General features: G+C 38.6%; 1 non-coding gene across 1 annotated transcript; it reads right to left on the reverse strand.

The window, feature by feature from the left end:
• Positions 1-12,110: 12,110 nt before the first annotated feature.
• LOC136210091 (small nucleolar RNA R71) lies at positions 12,111-12,217 on the reverse strand. Its single transcript, XR_010677799.1, has one exon. It is a non-coding gene; the product is annotated as a small nucleolar RNA R71 (small nucleolar RNA).
• Positions 12,218-18,169: the final 5,952 nt, after the last annotated feature.

Raw genomic sequence — 18,169 nt, forward strand, 5'->3', positions numbered from 1 at the left:
ATAGCAAGCATGATTCTGATTGATTTGGACATAGCAACAGGAGAGAAGGTTTCGTCATAATCAACACCTTGTTTCTGACGATATCCTTTCGCTACCAGCCTAGCCTTGTAGGTGCTAACCTTTCCATCCATGTCAGTCTTCTTTTTGAAGATCCACCTGCACCCAATGGGAATTATCCCTTCGGGTGGATCAACCAAAGTCCACACTTGGTTAGTATACATGGAATCCATTTCAGAATCCATGGCCTCAAGCCATGCTTTAGAATCTGGACTAGTAAGAGCCTCTTCGTAGTTTTCGGGTTCGTCGTCCAACACGGGAACCTCGTTATCATCTCCCACTAGAAAACCATATCTAACTGGGAGTTCACGAACTCTTCGTGATCTACGAATAGGTGCTACTGGAGTCTCATCTAATGGGACTTCTTCGAGTACCTCAACCGCTTCTGTTGTTTCAGTCGGTGTTTCTTCCTCTTGAACTTCGTCGAGTTCAATCATGCTTCCCTTTTGTGTTTCTTCGAGAAACTATTTCTCTAAGAAGGTTGCATGCTTGGATACTATTACTTTCTGATCATCTGGATGATAAAAGTAATACCCTACGGTTTCCCTGGGATATCCAATGAAGAAACATTTATCAGATTTAGAATCTAGTTTGTCGGACGCTATGCGTTTGACATACGCTGAACAACCCCATACTCTCATAAAAGAGAACACGAGTTTCCTACCAACGAACAATTCATATGGTGTGGAACTAGCGGATTTAGTTGGTACTCGGTTCAGGGTGAAGAGGGAAGTTTCTAAGGCATAGCCCCAGAACGTCTGTGGAAGTAAGGCCATGCTCATCATGGATCGTACCATATCTAATAGGGTACGGTTTCTCCTCTCGGATACACCATTGTGTTGTGGTGTATAGGAAGGTGTCCATTGTGAGCATATCCCACATTCAGTTAGATAATTCAGAAAATCATCAGAAAGATATTCGCCACCTCGATCGGATCGAAGCGTCTTTATTTTCTTTCCTAATTGATTTTCTACTTCATTCTTGAAGCATTTGAACTTGTCAAAAGCTTCTGATTTGTGCCTCATCAAGTAGACGTAACCATATCGGGTATGGTCATCTATGAAGCTGATGAAGTATCTGAATCCTCCTCTTGCTTGGACTGACATAGGACTGCATACATCTGAATGAATGAGTCCTAGAGTGTCTGATACACGCTCACCTTTATTACTAAAGGGTGTCTTTGTCATTTTACCTTTTAAACATGATTCGCATGTTTCCAATGATTCGGAATCGATTGGATCTATAAGCCCATCTGAATGTAGTTTTAGCATGCGTCTTTTGTTTATATGGCCTAAACGACAATGCCACAAGTAAGTTGAATTATCTAGCTTATGTCTTTTGGTATCAATTGCAAAAGCAGGAATTTTGTTATCTAACACATAAATCCCATTTTGTGAAATAAAAGATCGAATCTTTATAAATATTGCAACTCTTGTCTTTTATTGAAATATGAAAACTGTCGTTAACAAGACGGCTAATAGAAATAATGTTACGAGACATCTCAGGAACGTATAAACAATTCCTTAATTCTATTACAAGCCCAGAGGGCAAAGGTAAAACATAATCTCCAATTGCGAGGGCGGCAACTCTTGCTCCATTTCCAACTCGCAAGTTTATGCTTCCTTTCTTTAGTTCCTTAGTCTGTTTTAGCTCCTGCATATTTGTACAAATATGAGATCCACATCCGGTATCAAGTACCCAAGATTCAGACAGTGAAACTGTATTTATTTCAATATAAAACATACCAGATGTAGAAGCACCGCCTTTTCCCTTCTTGAGGGTGGCTAGATACTCCTTGCAGTTTCTCTTCCAATGCCCGTCTTTACCACAGAAGTGGCACTCTCCTTTGGGCTTCTTCACTTCCTTTCCCTTGGACACAGCTTTCTTACCTTTCTTGGGATGTTTAGGATTGGGAAAATTCCCTTTCCTTTTCTTCGATCCCTCAATTACAAGAGCATGTATGGTCTTGTCTTTCTTCATATTGGGCTCAACTGACTTGAGCATATTTGCAAGCTCTTCAAGAGAGGTTTGCAAGTCATTCATCTGATAGTTCATGATGAACTGTGAATAACTTTCTGGGAGGGATTGAAGAATTAAGTCAACACTTAATTCGCTATCCATCGCAAATCCAATACTAGAAAGTTTGGTAATGTAGCCAATCATCTTGACACAATGTGTCATGACTGATGTGCCCTCTTGCATCCTGTAACGATATAACAGCTTGGATATCTCGTAGCGTTCACACCTGGTTTGTTTCCCAAACAATTCCTTTAGGTGCATGATGATGGAATTGGCATTCATCTCCTCATGTTGCCTTTGTAATTCCGATGTCATCGATGCAAGTATGATGCATCCGGCATGATCGTCATCAGCCTTGTGCTTCTGATAAGCATCAATTTCCTCGATGGGAGCATCATCTTCAGGGACAGGGGGTATCGGTGTATCAAGTACATACCCAATTTTCTCAAACTTCAAAACAATTTTGAGGTTACGAAACCAGTCGGTGAAGTTTGAACCATTCAGTTTGTTATCGGTAAGAATGTTTTGCAGATTCGTTTTAGTCATGATTTTAAGAGTGTGTGTTTAAACAAAACCTGAGAGTGAGAGAGAGTAAACGTATGTCATTCATTTGCTTTAAAGTATAACAATCTAAAATTATAGGCCTTTTAATTTATTTCAGATTGCTCCCACTATTTTGCCAAATTAATAGCCCTCCATATTAATTCGAAGAATTTCACAAATCCTTTAGTGAGCTAGGATCCTAACTCCTGAGATTTCGCCTTGAGTTTGCTCAACAAGCTAGTCTCATTTGTTAGGTAGATTCATGTAATCAATCACATCTCGAATGTGACTCCTAGGTTATTGGGTTACTAACCACATTAGTAACTAATATGCTATTCACATTAATCCCAACCATATTGCCCATTAGTTTATGACAACATGAGTTTGCTCATCCAATTATCATAATCTAATTTAAGTATTACCCCATATTCATGAAAAATGATTTTCGATAATTCAGGTGTTACCATAAGACCCCGAGCTTGAGTTTGCTCAACAACCCAAAGGCCCCCAGTACTGCCGGCTGAATTATAATATTAGGGAGGGGCAACCGATTTTAATAACTTGCTTATTTACTTAACTTTTAACGAGGGATTTTATTTAAGTCTCATAATCTAACTTAATCTTGATTTGCTTTAGCATACATTAGACACATACATTCACATACATTGGCGTTATGGACATATCATCTAAATTATTCCGTCGAGCCAGAGACGGAATAAAAGGGCAAACCTAAGGAAATACTAACTATTACATATTTCTCTTTAGGTCCTCCGTCTTCTCCATGGCGCCTTGAAATTACATATTAATTTCTATACTACTATAAGAAAACTTCAATTGAATTGAAGGGAATCGGATGAGAGGAGAAATTACAATAGATAGTAGAAAGGCAGGACGCGCAGGCCCTATTTCAAAAATACCAAAAGACTAAAAGAGGGTCCAAATATGTCCATAACTCCAAACATGCATAGACTCAATTAAATAAATTTAATTGGTTGATTACATAACCGGCTTATGTAATATTTAGGTTAATCACATTAACTTGTCAAATTAACTTTCATCCAATTTTACTTCTAATCGTTTTGTATCTTTATATTAATCCTTAGATTAATATAACCATATAAAATGTCGATTATGCATGTCCCAATTATTTTGATTTCAATTCATTTAACACTTTGATTTACAACTTGGTAAAAACAAACTTTTAAACGAATTTTCATTCGATAATCAAAACAGAAAACTATTAATTTCTGAAACATATATATATATATACAAATTGTTTTCAAGCCGATTTTAACAATTAAAATCAAGTGGGATTCGGGCCGGGGCCCGAAACTGGGCTGCTGCCGTTTGGCAGCAGCCCCGCGGCTGCGCACGTGGCTGCCGCCGCGAGGCAGCAGCCGCGCGACAGCGGCTGGTCGCGCCGTGAGGTGCTAGTAAGTCTTAGGAGTTTGAGAACACACGAAAGTTGACTCAAACTCACTTCAAAACTGATACTTTGGCTTCATTGGCATTATCTTCTATTTCATGTGAATGTTGTATGACGAAGCACTACTTGTTCGGCCGTGTCGAGCCTGTTCTATTCTCTAAATCATTACAAAGCTATCTTATTTCTTACTGCATAAGCCTTTTTACATCTCATTAAACCAACATCACACAATCAACTTTAAGGAACAATGCTTGTTACCCACACACACGCTGTTTAGCAACAATTTCTGATGTGCATTTGAATCTCAATCCCTATGGAGACGATACTCAACTTATCACTTTATTACTTGTATCTAGTGCACTTGCTAGAGTCTAATCTGAGGACAACAGTCACATGTATACAACATGTACCCATATTCACAACTGACTTATCAAGTGCTATGGCTAGTATCAATAACTACCATACAGTCGTCGAATATACAAGTCTGTGGTCCTAATCATTCCCATGATAGAATAGACTTGGGATATGGTTTTACGATTATCAATCAATGGATTCTCTATTCATGTTGCCTTTTCAATTCCGGTGTCATCGATGCAAGTATGATGCATCCCGCGTGATCATCATCAGCCTTATACTTCCAGTAAGCATTGATCTCTTCGATGGGTGCATCACAAGCCGGGGTAGGGGGTATCGATGTATCAAGTACATACCCTATCTTATCGAACTTCAAAACGATTTTGAGGTTGCGATACCAGTCGGTGAAGTTTGAACCGTTCAACTTGTTATCGGTAAGTATAGTTTGCAGATTGGTTTTAGACATGATTGTTTTAGAGTACGATTTGTTAATAACCTGAGAGTGAGAAAAGTGACGGATGTTATTCATTTGTTTAATTCATTTACAATTTACATACCTTGGACTTTTATATTTTTAAATTGCTCCCACTATTTTACCAAATTAATAACCCTCCATATTAATTCGAAGGATATTCAAAACCCTTTAGTGAGCTAGAATCCTAACTCATAAAATTTCACCTTGAGTTTACTCAACAAGCTAAGTTCTATTCATTAGGTATATTCATGCAATCAATCACATCAACAATGTGACTTCTAGGTTATTGGGTTACTAACCACATTAGTAACTGATATGTGTCATTTATCAATCCCAACCATATTGCCCATTAGGTTAGAACAACATGAGTTTACTCATCTAATTAATTCGTATAATTCATGTAACGCTTTGAATTACTTATATCAAATATTTAGGTAAAACAAACTTTTAAATAAATTGATTTTGATAATCAAAACAAATTATTATATTCTGAATCATATATATATATATATATATATATATTTAAAACCCGAGCCTGTTTTAAAATAATTTTAAAAACTCGTATCAGTGATTGGGCCGGGCTGATTTAATCGCCCCGACCCCAACATCAAGGCTGCTGCCCTAGGGCAGCAGCCGGCACCGCGGCGCTGCTGCCGCTACTGGTTGCTGCCGCTGGCGGCAACCAGCAACAGTGGTGCGGGGTGGCTGCCTCGCGGCAGCGACCCCGACGCTACTGTTTATATATATATATATATATATTTAAAATATATATATACATATAATTGTTTCAAAACAATTTTCAGAATATCAGTTTTTATCTTTTAGATTTAATAAAACAAAACGTTTTAATTATCCAACCATAAAACCTATAATATTTTGTTTAAACGATTATCAACCGAAACAATTAGGAACTATGCCCAAGCAGTTTTAATTATCAGGTAATCAAAACTTATTTATCTTTAGATTAATTAAACTAACCGATTAATTAATTAACCTAACAATAAATCTATTCAATCTGATTGAAAACCCTTTTATTTACATATATGAAATAACAGATTAACATAGGCTCTGATACCAATGAAGGAAACTAGACAAGCCTAGGCGTAGCGGAATAATAAAATTTTATCTATTTCCTTTTTCCAAGATCTGTTAATTGTTATTTCATATAGAGAGGGATAGAAAGTAATACCTTCGGTGAAGAACTATCTACGGTTGCAAATGAAGTGCCCACAACTTCTTATTATCAATCCATGAGCAACGAACGTTTTTATTCAACACAGAAAAACAAAACTAATCAGTAATCAACCTTTAAAGTATAGCAATCGCAATGACTGCCTCTAACAGAAATCGATACGAGATCAAAGAGGGAGTAAGGAATAAAGTAAATTAGCCGAGACGACGACGGAACGATTCCTCCTCTTCTTCTTTGTGTTGGCCGAATTTCCTAGGCTACGGAGTCTATTTATAGACTTCTCAAAACCCTAGTCCTAGTTGTGTTAGGTAATTAATTAATTAGGATCTTATTCCGAATAGGATTCCTAATTAAATAATTAAATAATCACTTTACTATTATCTAAATAATAACTAATTATATCTAGATAATTATTATTAATCAAATTAATAATTAATTAATGTTAGGGATAATTAATTAGAGTTTCAATCACATAAAAACTTCTAATTAATATTATCAGATAATCCTTTAATTTAATTCATAACCATAATCAAATGATAATTATTAATCAAATTAATTTATCCCCTAATTAATATACAAATTTCGGCCCATATATACATGTCTCACTAATTACATTTTCGTCCTCCGATTCCAAGTCCCATATGCGACCCATTAGGTTCTTTATTGCCACTAGCCGTATATATTCTTTGAAATTATTCATCACGATTAATTCCAATATATATATAACGGAATACCGTCGCGAGCTGTTACAAGCAGAACCTATGATATTCCCCCAGAGCAATTAAGAAGTCAGGTTGATAACTGACGTTAACCTTTCTGCATTAGGTACAGTATAATACGATCCTTCATCAACTATATCATGTCGGTCAATTCCTTATAACCATGGAACGTGTCAAGGTTACATATAACGAAGAGTCCGATTTTACTTGTACAGGTTGAATTCACTCTGAAAAGATAAGTTAAGTGAAATGTTCATTTCTACTCTTAACTCTATCACCTTGCAAGGATTTCAGTCAATTCACCACAAGCGGCCATTTGGATATATCTCCCACTTATCAGGAGTGACGAATTCTCAATCTGACATTAACTATTCTACAATTACTTTGTGTGATACCCAACCCTGCTCTCACACACCCCAGGCTCTCACCTGTTGGATCATGCTCGCACAAAATCAAAGTATCAGACTCCATAATCTAGAATCACTAATTAACGAATGTTTGAGTCTGAGGATTAGTTATACATACTAATACCAATGAGATGAACAATTGACACATTAGATAAATCAATCCATTCTGTTATCTCAAGTCGGGTCCCAATCCTAATGAACTCCTTCACCGGATCCATGTAACTGTCTAGATATCTGAATATCTAAAGCTTGTGAGATCAGCTTTCTGTCTCGACAGAAAACACTGTTACATGCAAGTCTTAACAGTAATATGCCAACCCCTATAACATATTACTTGACTTGGGTTAACTTTAAGTCTATTGGTCTATTATAAAGTACAGTCTCACTTCATGCTTATATGAACACTTTATAACTACTTAAATAAACTTAGGGTTACTTTCTTTATGAAAGATTTGTGCCTTTATATATAGTTACATTTTAATGCTATATATCTGATTAAACAAATGATCAAATAAACAATTTATTCATTAATATTAATATCCTAAAACAATTGTCTTTAGGACACTAAACTCCAACATCTCCTACTAGCAATACCTAGCTAACGGTATAGGTATGCTAGTGTAGCTGAGCCCCATGAGTATCCACCCACGCCCTCTACCCCATCATGCACCTCCAGCAAGCATACGAGTCGGATATGGTCGCCACTCTTGTCTATAAACAAAGTGGAACCTAACAACAAAAACATCCACCTGATCGCCTCAGAATCTGACATCCGACCTATAGAACACATAGAGACGATGGAATTGCAAACTACACCACCACCCTTCTAATGCACACTCTCCAGCACCTCCTTAGTCACCCTAAACAGCTCCATCACTGCAGACTTAGACTGCTCTGTTCCACTCCCAACAGACACAAGTCGCCCATCCACTGGGATACGTAAAATCTCTCACACATTATGCAGAAGAATAGTCATCTCACCAAAGGGCATGTGAAATGATGATGTATCCGACTACCAACGCTCGACAAACGCACATATCAGGGGCATATCAATGTGTGGGTACATGATACTTGGGAGGTGTGATAGTCTCGAATCCCGTATAAGCTTCTTGACCTGTGGACTAGCTGTCGTGTACCATGTCATCAATTTCCTACAAAAGTGCCCCCTAGTATGGCCCTTGAGCTGGGTCATCAGCTCCCCGCTCCACATCCTAGAAGTAACATGTCCCAAAAAGCTGGGAATCACAGAACCGTCTACTGGTCCACTTGGGACCAGATCCGTCACTATCCAATCCTCTTCAGCATCCCTGGATCATTTGCTGCTGCTCCCTGCAATTATATTACACATATAACATTTAAACAATGACAGTCAAGTAATAATAAAATAAAAAATAATGTAAATTATTTATCAGATGACTCAGAACAAAAAACCGACCGCCTCTTGCCTTCGACAACCGAAGAACTAGAACAGTATCGTCATCGGAAGACTCATCTTTGAAAGACTCGTTATCAGCATCTACGGCAACGTGATCCTCGTCCATGGGCTGATGCATTGTCTCGTGCGCCCTCTGTGCATCTGCCATGAATTTATCTGATCCTTTGGTCCTCCAAGCAGAAGCTGTGATACCACGCTTATTTGGATCACGATCAGCAGCTAAAACATCGGGCTGCAAAAGTGTATAACAAAATAAAAATTACAAAATAAAATAAAAATTAAAAAAAAAATTATATTGCCCGGGCGGGCCAAAACAGCCTGCCCAGGCGTAGTGGCGGGCCTTTTGGTCTGCCAAGGCAGGGACCCCGCCATCCCCAGTATAAGGGGCGGGCCTTTCGGCCCGCCACAGCCAAAATCCCATGTATTTTGGCTGATTTTGGCCAAAATCCATGGGATTTTGGCCGATTTACGAGTGGCAGGTCGAAACGCCTGCCACTCTTACATAATGGGAGGGCCTTTCGGCCCGCCCGTTCTTCAGTAATGGTGGGTCACGGACCCACTACTCCTTATGGAATGGCGGGTACATGACCCTCCAAGGCAAATTTTTAAAAAAAAAAATTAATAATAAATTCTGAAACTTATCGGGGGACGGATCATGCCTCTTCCTCTGCCTCCACGACCCGCCATGAAGTGTTCGGATTGTAATGTTCAAATGAGGAGAGAAAGAGGGAGGAGTTTGAAAAGTGGGGGGAGGGGGTATTCAAAATCTTTATTTTGAAAAAAAAGGTGGGGGCAAAAATGGTAAAAAGAGGCGATAAGTAGGAAAATAGGGGCGTAAATAGCAACCCACTTAATAATATATATAAGTACTTCAGAATGATAGAACAAGTTAATTTTTTCATACATTGGGATGGGTCGATGAATTTTAGCAGTTTGAGATTTGAATATGATATGTCTTGTCCATTGGCATGGAATGGACATATAAAGGTTAGGAGGAAACTATCTTATAACGAGCTGGTTTCTCGACTTTCATGAAGGATTGGTTCAGAAAATAATGAAATTGTTAAACGAATCTTGTAAAAGTTTCATGTATTCAGAGACTCATCGTTGTCGTGCTCCCATTTGTCCATATTTAATGGCGAGGACATCAACTTCATTTATGTCAACTTGAGATACGTTCTAGCGTATCGTATTGTGGAGTTATTTGTTCTGTTGGAGAGATTAACCGAACTTGAGACAACCTTAAACATGTATCATGTGAACAACGAGTTCGTGAATCATGGTTACAATTACGGAACTATTTGGAATTATGGCGAGGACCCAAATAATCAAGAATTGTCAAACTATGGATCTACATCTACTGCATAGAACTATCAGTAGACATTAATTTTCTTATCACTAGGTTATGGACCGAGTGATGTATTCCAAGCCATTCAACCAGCATCAAATCATTCGATAAAAAAAACCAGCATCAAATCATGGTCTGTCATATCCTATTCCAAGTGAACCATTGGATTGTGATTTTTAAGGGGTTGAAAATGTTGATTTTAGCATAAATGAACGTGAAGAATGGAGTAGCCAATATGTTACAAGGATCTCATTCCAAAATGACGACGGTATAACTTTTCCACATAGTGGTGAAGTTAACTGATGCGAGTAAAAAGAGCAAATTTATGAGGACGATCATTCATGGAAAAGAGCTTCAAAGTTCTAGTTTTCAACCAAAAATGGAAGAAACAACCAGAAATTACAGTTCAAGTAAGAATCCTCACGAACAGCCTCTCAGTAGAACAGAAAAGCTTAAACAACAGCATTAACGGGTCATTTGGAAGGAAAAGGGATAAACGTGCGGGTCGAGCAAGTTACAGGAGAGAGAAAGAGAGGAAAAAAATGTGGAAAGCAAGACAGCTTTCCATCTTGCGCCAAGTGTAGGAGGATTGTTTACTTGTCCTTGTTTTTACCTTTTTGTGACTTTTTGCCCTTGTAATTAGGGTTGATGTAAGGGGAGTATAAATAGGAGGAAGATGATTGTAATAGAGGACCTCGGCATTACCGCCACCATTAGTTTTTATATTCTGTTTTTATTTTTCGTTGCAAGAATGTTTTTGGGAAGAACAAGTTGTTCATTCATGACAATGAGTGAGTAGTTCTTCTGCAGGCCTAGCCAGCCATTTAGACGGCGACTGTAAGTATCTCTTATCAATGAATGAAGTATTTTTATCCATGATTGAGTGTTATTAGCATGCTTCAAGAATAGATTAAGATCGAGTCTATTTGATAGTCACCGAGGATGACAAGACAGTGCTCCGACGTAACGGAAACAGCTAATTGACATATGTTGTAGTGGACGGATACGAATACTACCACATATTGGGGTTTCTTTACGAATGCTCTCTGTTGCTTAATGCTTATTTGTATGTTAGCGCAATGACACTTGGTTAATACTACTTACTTAGTATCTTTGGAAATGGGACACCGGACCTTAGTGACCAATGAGAGAGAGACCCAACTCAGGAATATAGATCTAATTCATTTAATGATAAAAGTTAGGCATAATTGTTCGTTAGGTGTATGGCTAGATCTGTGCTTGTTTATCTTGAATTCATTCGTCTTACTTTCCGCTTGTTTCTGTTTATGTTAAGATCTCACACATTATTCATCCAAGTTAAGAATCTAACACTTAAGGTAACCTATTCTTCTCACTAGAGATCAATCCCTGTGGAATACGACACTTGGCCTTACTAAATACTACATTCGACCTAGTACACTTACTAGCGTCCCTATTTAATACACCAAGTTCTTGGCGCCGTTGCCGGGGATTGTTTAAACTTAAGTTTTGAAGAATACGTATTCTTATTTCGTTACCTATTAACCATCTGTTTGTCTAGTCTGTGGTTTTTTGGTTTCTAGTTTTGTATGCGAAGAGCAGGTGTTCCTATCCTTCCTATAGACGTTGAAATAGAGAGAACATATAGAAGAAGGAGAAGAATACTTAGGCAAGCTAGACGCATCAGAATGGATCGTGAGGTCGAAATGCCAAACGACGAGAGACAGAATGAGAACCATGAGGAGGGTCATGGTGAAAACGAAAATAATAATAATGGTAACCAGAGATTGCGGATGAAGGATTACTCCAGGCCATCTACTGAGGGCCATTCGTCGTGCATTGTCTTACCAGAGGAAGGAAATCGAATGTTCGAAGTGAAAGCATCAATGGTTCAGATGCTACAAACAGCTGTGCAGTTCGGAGGATACCCAAATGAAGATCCAAATGCGCACATCCAAGACTTTGTCACTATGTGCAACACATTTTGTACCCACAGAAATGATAGTGATGAGGTTATCCGACTCAAACTGTTTCCCTTTTCCTTGAAGGATAAGGCGAGGAATTGGTTGAAGAATCTACAACCAGGATCTATCACGAACTGGGAGAAGATGGCTACCATGTTCTTAATGAAATATTTTCTGCCCAGACAAGCCATGAAGTTGAGGAATGAAGTTTCTCATTTTTTTCAAGAGGAGGATGAATCCTTATCTGAAGCATGGGAAAGATACAAAGAACTGTTGAGAAGAGTACCAAATCATGGCATACCCATGTGGATGCAAGTGCAAAACTTCTATAATGGAGTGACCAATGTATACAAAATACAAATTGAATCAGTTGCCAATGGGAATCCCGAGGAACTGGAACCTTAAGCATTATATGAGCTAATAGAGAGAGTGGTCAACACCAGTTACAACTGGCACTCGGTGAGAGCTGATGGTAAGAGAGTCACGAATACTGCAAACAGTGAGGCAATCAGCAAGTTATCTTCACAAATGGAACAACAGGTCAAAACGATAGGAAAGATGAACGTCTCAGCAGTCAATACGCAACCCTCTGCCCCGATGGAAATCTTATCACCCGATGGTTGTGATTTCTGCAGCGGACCTCATCGACCAATAGATTGTCCAGGAACCAAACCAGGTGCATCAATGCAGGAACAATGTGATTTCATTGCCCGCCAACCGCCGAATCCTTATTCAAACACCTATAACCCAGGGTGGAGAAGCCATCCTAACTTCTCTTGGCAAGATAATCAGAGGCAACCAGCTATGCAGCAACCGTATAGACAAGAGCACCCATGGCCAGCATATCAACCACAACAAAGCAGCTCATCTAACCAACAACATCAGCGCCAAATGTTCAATAAGAAGGGAAGCCTGATCTAGAGGCCATGATGATGCAGTTCATGAAACAGACACAATCCTCCATAAAGAATCTCGAGACTCAAATTCAGCAATTTGCCACAGCCATATCCTCTAAGGAAAAAGGCGCCCTCCCAAGCAACACTGTGACCAACCCAAAAGAAGAAGTCAATGCCATCATACTAAGGGGAGGTAAAGAATTAAGGAATAGTGATGAAAAATCTTCTACAGATAAAGAAGATGAAGCAAAGTCCAATGATCAACCACTTGTGCCTCAACACAAGAAAGATAAACAGGTGATTGAAGATGAACCAGGCACGCCTTGCTACAAACCAAGGGTTCCATACCCAGAACGACTGAAGCAACAGAATTCTGAGAAGAGACATAAGAGCTTTCTAGAACAATTGACAAAGCTGCACATCAACATCCCATTCATCGAAGCCTTGTCTGAAATGCCCATGTATGTCAAATTCTTGAAGGATTTGCTGACCAACACAAATAAACTGGAAAGTGTAGCCATGGTGCAACTGAACAGGGACAGCTCATCAATCTTACAAGCCAAACAGCAACTGATGGAAAATAGGCAAACGTATAGCAGCGAAAATATAAAAATTTTAACATATTTCCATTAACCCAAGATCTGTTAATCGTTATTTCATATAAAGAGGGATAGAAGGAAAAACCTTTTGGAGTTCAATCTACCATTGCAAACAAAGTGCCCACAACTTCAAAAGAGATGGAAACTGTCTACCAATCTGCCCCTACCCGAACGGACCTTCCAGACCTCCGAACGACAATCCCAACGGTGGAAACGTGGAAGAATATGTCTAGAAGCTCCTGTCCAAAATCGCGGCGATCCGACGGTTCAATCTCCGGGAATCCGCGAAATCGTGAACTGACCTGATGTAGGAGGAACTAGAACGAATTTCTCCCTTTTGTTTGTTTTTCTTCTTTCATGAACACAACAAAACGAACAAGTAAACGATTAGAAATCAACCAATGAATAGCAACCAAAATAGACTGCCTCTAATTAATCAACACAAGATCAAGGAGAAAAAGAAAGAGATGAAATCAATTGATTCAGAAGCAATCGGTGGAATTCCGTCCTCTACTGTAGTGGTCGAAATTCTCAGTCTGCGGGAGAGACTAGTGTGTTTCGAAAATCACAAGGTAGGGAGTATTTATATTCTCTTGTATCTAAATCCTAGTTAGATAGAATTAGGTTACTGAATAAGAATTTAATTCGGAATAGAATTCTTAATTATTATCTATTAATATATCTAAATATAAAAGATAATAATAATAACCTTATTGGATAATAATGGGAGTAATTTAATCTAATTAAAACTCCTAACTTATTTATCCTTTAATTAATTTAATTCATAATCCTAATCTAATTAGAATTGATAAAATCAAATTAATTATTTATGTATCTAGATATCTATATATGTGAAGCTTGTGAGATCAGCTTTCTGTCGAGATAGAAGACATTGTTACATGCAAGTCTCAACAGTGATATGTCAATCCTAAACATATTACTTGACTTGGGGTGGTTTTAAGTTTATTAGTTTATTATAAAGTTTCGTCTTACTTCATGCTTGTATGAACACTTTATAATCACTTTAAACAAACTTACGGATTTCATTTTATTAGACTTTATTTAGTTCTTAAAAGGGATTGCCTTTATATAGTTATAAAACATATATCTCATTAAAACAAATGATATAAAGAACACTTCATTTACATTAAGTTTGTATCCTAGAACAATTGTCTTATAGGACACTAAACCCCAACATACTCCCACTTGGACTAAAGCCAATTGTTTCTATAACTTATCCCAGTAGAAGTTAGATGACGATCATGTACTTTCTGGGTTAAGGGCTTTGTCAACGGATCTGCAACGTTGTCCTCTGTAGGTACTCTTTCTATTCTCACATCTCCTCTTGCCACAATTTCTCTTACAATGTGGTATCGCTTTAGGTAATGTTTGGATGTATTATGAGACCGTGGTTCCTTTGCTTATGCAATGGCTCCATTGTTATCACATTACAATGTAATGGGATTTACAATGTCAGCACCACACCAAGTTCAGTAATGAACTCTTTAATCCAAACCGCTTCCTTTGCTGCTTCCGCAGCAGTGATGTACTCTGACTCGGTCGTAGAGAAAGCTATGCTTCCCTGCTTGGAACTCTTCCAACTGACCGCGCCCCCACTCAAGATAAACAGGTTTCCTGATTGGGATCTAAAATCGTTCTCATCTGTGAGATGACTGGCATCTGAAAATCCTTCTGTTTTCAGATCCCCTTCTCCGTACACTAAGAACACGTCTTTAGTCCTTCTCAAGTACTTAAGAATCTTTTTTACGGCATTCCAGTGCTCATCTCCCGGATTACCTTGGTAACGACTCGTTATACTTAACGCGAACGCTACGTCAGGTCTAGTGTAAAGCATGGCATACATAATCGAACCGATTGCGCTGGCGTACGGGATTACAGCTAGGCGCTTCTTATCATCTTCGGTTTTAGGACATTGATGATTGTTTAACTTTACTCCATGTATCATGGGTAAGTTACCTCGTTTCGATTCAAGCATGCTAAACCTCTTTAGCACCTTTTCGATGTATGTAGCCTGTGAAAGACCAAACAGTCTTCTTGATCTATCTTTGTAGATATTTATACCAAGTATATAAGCTGCTTCACCAAGGTCTTTCATGGAGAAGTTACCTAATAACCATACTTTCACCAACTGTAGCAGAGCTATATCAATTCCCATAATATATCGTCCACATATAATATTAGAAATGCAACTGAGCTCCCACTTGCTTTCTTGTAAATGCAAGCTTCTTCGCAATTTTGTTCAAAACCAAATTGTTTTTATGGTTTCGTCAAAATGCTTGTTCCAGCTTCTTGATGCTTGCTTGAGTCCATAAATGGATCTCTGAAGTTTGCAAACCTTGTTTGCATCCTTTGATATGAAACCTTCAGGTTGCATCATATATACATCCTCAAGCAGGTTTCCGTTTAGGAAAGCTGTTTTCACATCCATTTGCCAAATCTCATAATCATAGTGAGCGGCAATAGCGAGCATTATTCTGATTGATTTGGAAATAGCCATAGGAGAGAAAGTTTCGTCATAATCAATTCCTTGTTTCTGACGATATCCTTTCGCTACTAACCTAGCTTTGTAGGTGCTAACCTTTCCATCCATGTCAGTCTTCCTTTTGAAGATCCACCTGCACCCAATAGGTTTTATCCCTTCGGGTGGATCAACCAAAGTCCACACTTGGTTGGTGTACATAAAATCCATCTCAGAATCCATGGCTTCGAGCCATGCTTTAGAATCTGGACTGTTAAGAGCCTCTTCGTAGTTTTCGGGTTCGTCGTCTAACACGGGAACCTCATCATCATCTCCCACTAGAAAACCATATCTAATAGGGAGTTCACGAACTCTTTATGATCTACGAAGGGGTGGCACTTGAGTCTCATCTGATGGGACTGCATCGGGTTCCTCAACCGCTTCTGTTGTTTCAGTCGGTGTTTCTTGTTCTTGAACTTCATCAAGTTCAATCATGCTTCCATTTTCTTTTTCTTCGAGAAACTCTTTCTCTAAGAAGGTTGCGTGCTTGGATACTATTACTTTCTGATCATCTGGATGATAGAAGTAATATCCCATAGTTTCCTTAGGGTATCCAATGAAGAAACATTTATCAGATTTAGAATCTAGTTTGTCGGACGCAATGCGTTTGACAAATGCTGAACAACCCCATACTCTCATGAATGAGAACACGGGTTTCCTACCAATGAATAATTCATATGGTGTGGAATTAGCGGATTTAGTTGATACTCGATTTAGGGTGAAGAGGGCGGTTTCTAAGGCATAGCCCCAGAATGTCTTTGGAAGTAATGCTATGCTCATCATGGATCGTACCATATCTAGTAAGGTACGGTTCCTCCTCTCGGATACACCATTGTGTTGTGGTGTATAGGGAGGTGTCCATTGTGAGCATATCCCACATTCAGTTAGATAATTCAGAAAATCATCTGAAAGATATTCGCCACCTCGATCGGATCGAAGTGTCTTTATTTTCTTTCCTAATTGATTTTCTACTTCATTCTTGAAGCATTTGAATTTATCAAAAGCTTCGGACTTGTGCTTCATCAAGTAGATATAACCATATCGGGTATGGTCGTCTATGAAGCTTATGAAGTATCTGAATCCTCCTCTTGCTTGGACTGACATAGGACCGCATACATCGGAATGTATTAAGCCTAGAGTGTCTGATACACGCTCACCTTTATTGCTAAAGGGTGTCTTTGTCATTTTACCTTTTAAACATGATTCGCATGTTTCCAATGCTTCAGGATCAATTGAATTTATAAGCCCATCTTGATGTAGCTTAAGCATGCGTCTTTTGTTTATATGGCCTAAACGACAATGCCACAAGTAAGTTGAATTATCTAGCTTATGTCTTTTGGTATCAATTGCGAAAACAGAAATTTTGTCATCTAGCACATAAATCCCATTTTGTGATATTCCTGAAAAATAGAAAATCTCATCTCTATAGAAATCGCAATGTTTGTCTTTTATTGAAATATGAAAGCCATCATCAACAAGACGGCTAATAGAAATAATATTTCTAGATATTCCTGGAATATCCTTAGGCTGCATCCGGTATCAAGTACCAAAAGATTCAGACTGTGAAATTTCAATATAAAACATACCAGATGTTGAAGTCCCGGCTTCTTCCCCTTTTGAGGAAGGCTAGGTACACCAACAGTTTCCTTTCCAATGCCCATCTTCACCACAGAAGTGGCACTCTCCTTTAGGCTTCTTCACTTCCTTTCCCTTAGCTCTAGTGGGCATGGCCCTCTTGCCTTTCTTGGGATGTTTAGGATTGGGAAAATTCCCCTTCCACTTCTTTGATCCCTCTATAACAAGAGCCGGTATTGCCTTGTCTTCCTTCATATTGGGCTCAACTGACTTGAGCTTATTTGCAAGCTCTTCAAGAGAGGTTTGCAAGTCATTCATCTGGCAGTTCATGATGAACTATGAATAACTCTTTGGGAGGGATTGAAGAATTAAGTCTATGCTTAGTTCGTTATCCATCGCGAATCCAATACTAGAAAGTTTGGTAATATAGCCAATCATCTTGACACAATGTGTCATCACAGATGTGCCCTCTTGCATCCTGCAACGATATAACAACTTGGATATCTCGTAGCGTTCGCACTTGGTCTGTTTCCCAAACAATTCCTTTAGGTGCATGATGATGGAATAGGCATCCATTTCCTCATGTTGCCTTTGTAATTCCGGTGTCATCGATGCAAGTATGATGCATCCGGCATGATCGTC

Source organism: Euphorbia lathyris, chromosome 10, assembly GCF_963576675.1.
Source record: "Euphorbia lathyris chromosome 10, ddEupLath1.1, whole genome shotgun sequence".
Taxonomy (NCBI): Eukaryota; Viridiplantae; Streptophyta; class Magnoliopsida; order Malpighiales; family Euphorbiaceae; genus Euphorbia; species Euphorbia lathyris.